The following is a 4,356-nucleotide window of genomic DNA, read 5'->3' on the forward strand; positions in this document are numbered from 1 at the left end:
CAAAATAGTGTTCCTGTCATTCGTAGTGCATCCTTGGCTTCACCATTATTTTACTCAGAATTCTCCTCAGTGGCTTGGCGATTATCAGAATAACCCAGGAAGAATGCACATCCATTGTATGAATGTTTGCCTTATATGCAGCAAACCTCAGATGCTTTAACTGAGAGATTGTATTGGAATGCTTTTCTTTCTTTTTTTGGCTTCTTGTTAATACACAGGGGAAAATGTGTCTTGAAATAGTCTCCAGACACTGTATTCCATAACTAGGGTGTAGGGAATTTGATGATGTCAGAGTATATCAAGGCAGTTTTTTTTCACTTCTTTGCATTAGATGGTTTTCATCATCTGATGAGGAAACCAGACTAAAAATGAACCCTAACAAACTAGGAAGGTAAACCATGTTGAAGTCATGGAGGTGCTCCAACTCACTTATGGAAAGTCATAGACAAGGTCAATGGTGGGACCCTGATTTTAATTCCCAGTTTTGACTATATATCCATCTCTCTGTTTGCATACTTTGTAATGGATTCAGTTATTGTGCAAAGAGGTATTTCACCTTTAAAGTGTACTATGAGTAACATCACAAACAGAACGTGACAGGCCTGTTGCAGGTGGGGGTGATGAGGCAGCACCTGGCCGGGTGTCCCAGTGGAAACAGAGCTGGCCTGTCTGACACCTGACCCCAGACCTCCCTGCGTCCTGCTCATCCATTCTTTATCACTCCCTCCTCTCAATTTTACTTTATCCTCACAAAGGTGGAGAGAAAATGAGACACTTCTGCTGTTCTTCTAGAACTAACTAGGTTCATCTGTAAGGCACTTTCAAACTCTGGGCAATTTTAATTGCTTTACGTAACACAATCAATCTCTATTGATATTTGTTTTGCTTTTAGTCCTCCAGCTAGCTAGGCTAGCAAACCAGCAAGTCAACAACCAAGCTAATGTAAACCCTAACATTATAATGGTTCACGTTTGCCTGGTTGTTGGCTGTGTAACTAACTAGTTAGCCAAGTGCAGTGATGTTTGTCCTTCTGGAGCTTTGTCCCATCTCCACACAGGATCTCTGGAGCTCAGTCACAGTGACCATTGGGTTCTTGGTAACCTTTTTAACTAAGGCCTTTCTCCCACGATTGCTCAGTTTGGCCGGGTGACCAGCTCTTGGAAGAGTCCTGGTTGTGCCAAACTTCTTCCATTTGAGAATTGTGGTTCCTTTGACCTCATGGTTTTTGCTCTGATATGCATTGTCAGCTGTGAGGCCTTCTATAGAGAGGTGTGTGCCTTTCCAAATCATGTCCAGTCAATTTAATTTACCACAGGTGGACTCTAATCAAGGTGTAGAAACATCTCAGCAATGATCAAGAGAAATGGCGGGCACCTGAGCTAAATTTCAAGTGTTGTTGCAAAGGGTCTGTATACTTAATTATATACTGAATACTGAATTCTGTTTTCACTTTGTCATTATAGGGCACTGGGTGTAGATTAATGAGAGAAAAAAATGAATTTAAAGGATTGTAGCATCAGTCTGCAACATAACAAAAATGAAAAAGAATAATACTTTCTGAATGCACTGTCCCAATACCTTCAGCCTCTCTCTGTCAACATGCATCGTCCCTGAATGCTTCAAATCTGCTACCATTGTGCCAGTCCCTAAGAAAGCATGTATCAGCAGCCTTACTGACCAAAGACCTGAAGTGCTTTGAGAGGCTGGCCCTGAAACACATCAAATCCACACTTCCACCCTCCCTGAACCAACAAAAATTTGCATGTAGAGCCATGTGGGGCCTTGTCACTCCTCAATCCTGACTCTCAGCTCTGGAGTCCCACAGGGCCGTGTGCACAGTCCTATTCTCTACACGAGGGGGAGAGCCACTGACTTTATATTCCTGGGCACTTCCATCTCCCAGGACCTCACATGGACTGTCCACACCAGCTCTGTGGGGAAGAAGGCCCAGCAGCGCCTCTATTTTCTACGGACTCTGTGGAGAGCGAACCTCTCCCAGCAGCTGCTGCTGTCATTTTACAGATGTTCTGTCGAAAACAGCCCCTCTCATGGCATCCTAGTGTGGTTTGTGAGCTGCACTGTGGCTGGCAGCAAAGCATTACAGAGAGCCATTAAATCAGCACAACTCACACATAAGCACAAGCACACAAGACGCTACATGCACAGAGCAGCAGGCACATTCAAACTTTCTTCTGAAAATTTTTAGCCTCTTTTACCCTGAACCTTTATTCTACACACCACTGAAGGAGCTGCACTGAATTTCATTGTAACAGTTGCTGTTGAATAACAATAAAGGTATTCTATTAATCAGTGCTAAAAAAAAACAAAAACAAAAAAAAAACTTTTTTTTCAGTTTCAAGAAGCTAGTTTGACTTCTATCCTCTTGTACCACACACTTGTTCAAATTCAATTTCCTTCACCTAAGCTGCATTTCAACCAAGAGATTATCTTTAAATAAAAAATGCCTTTTGGTCTTTTTGATTATATGGTGAAATTTGAACAAATATGCAGCTGTTTTCACAACATCTGCTTTTTGTACTCCAGAAAGTGACTCCTTCACTTTTAGTCCATTTGAAATACTTTTTACTTTTATGCTACTTCAGTTGTACACCACTGGTTTTACTTATGCTTGAGTAAGCTTTCTGTTACGTGACAGTGCTTCTGCTTCTACTTCAGCGGAATATTTCTGGTGCTTTGTGGTTCAGATTTTACTGGTTGGTTGTTAACTCAGCAGAGGAGATCTGATAAGAGTCCATTGCTTAATTAAAAGAAAACAGGAGGAAGGAAAGGAACAAAAGCTGCTGTGCTGTAGGGTGTGCGTGTGTGTGTGTGTGGCAGAGAGAGAGAGACATAACCGCATGTAAAGTCCAGCTGCTCCTGTGTTCTCACACACTCCTGACGCTGCAGAAGTAAAGCACATACAGGCGTGCCTCACACAGCAGCCTGAGGAAGTGCTGTATGTGCAAATCAGGACCTGGGCAGAGCACATTTGAAAACATTTGAATTATTCAAACACTTGTCTGAGTGTGTCTGACTGGAATGGCATGGGAACATGTTCATTTCAAGGAAAAACACTCAGTACTGTTCAATACTGAATTCACTGAGTCCTCCTCACTCCTTGCTGTAAAAGTAATGCATTCATGTGAGAAATAAAAATTATGCCCAAGTTTTCTGAGATAATGTTTTTTGTTTGTTTGTTTGTTTTTGTTTTTTGAGGGGTGGGGGGGTTCTCAGAATTCTGAGGTTACTGTTTCATTAATTCATAAAAACAGATTTTTTTCAATGCAATTCTTTGCTCATGAAAGCTTTTCTCAGAATTCTGAGAAAATGATCTCATTAATTCAGAAAAAAAGGCAAGAAATAAGTGTGCAGTTTTTTCAGAGTTCTGAGGTAACTGCCTCATTAATTCAGTAAAACAACAGAATTTTTTCCAATGAAAACTTTTCTCAGAATTCTGAGAAAATGATCTCATTAATTCAGACAAAAACAAATGATCTGTCTTAAGTGAATGCATGACATTTCCATAGAGTTCAGGTGATTCTTCTTTGAATGATCCAAGTTGACACTCATGTTGAACTCATGCAAAGTGAAGAAAGACATCAAACCCCATGCTGATGATCATTCTCTATATGTCATTTATTCAAATTAAAATGAAGTCATCTATATTTGTGCTATTTTATACAGCAATGAAAATAGTGGCAGGACATCAGTTTTTCAACATCAGCACAGATTAGGATGGACTAACATGATTATCTTTTAGTAATTGATCATTTCATTATACATGTAAATTATATATTAATGTCGTTCTTCAATCACCCCTGAGTACATTACTAGGTAAGGTACAGTAGTCTGTAAGTCTAACATTCACATACTGAACACTGTTTTAAAAAATGCTAGATTCAAGTGTGGTGTCCACAGTCTAGGCATGGTCAGAGGGCGAGGAGACACAAACTGTTCTGCACTGAGGTGGAAACACTGGCTCGCTGTCGCACGGCCCATCAGCTGACTGAGGCGGGCGTTCCGACGCTCGACCTCAACCTGAAATGTGCTGAAATAATACAGTACTGCAGAATTTACCCTAAAGGAACATTTCAAGGAGTTCTGTAATAGCTTTAAAGTGCATCATAACAGCATGATTATTAAAAACCCAGTTCACGTGGTCCTTAAAAAACTCAACCCGGCGTCGTCCGTAAAGAACAACTTGGTCTCCTCCTCCCAAAAAAATTCAACAATTCACCATTTTTGCTTGTGCAATTCAGTGCGATGAAACACACACATGAGTGGTACTGACCGGGGTTCCCGCCAGTCCAACACACCAACCAAATCAAAAAAAAAAGTTACTGACTTAGACCCAGA

Source organism: Myripristis murdjan, chromosome 18, assembly GCF_902150065.1.
Source record: "Myripristis murdjan chromosome 18, fMyrMur1.1, whole genome shotgun sequence".
Lineage (NCBI taxonomy): Eukaryota > Metazoa > Chordata > Actinopteri > Holocentriformes > Holocentridae > Myripristis > Myripristis murdjan.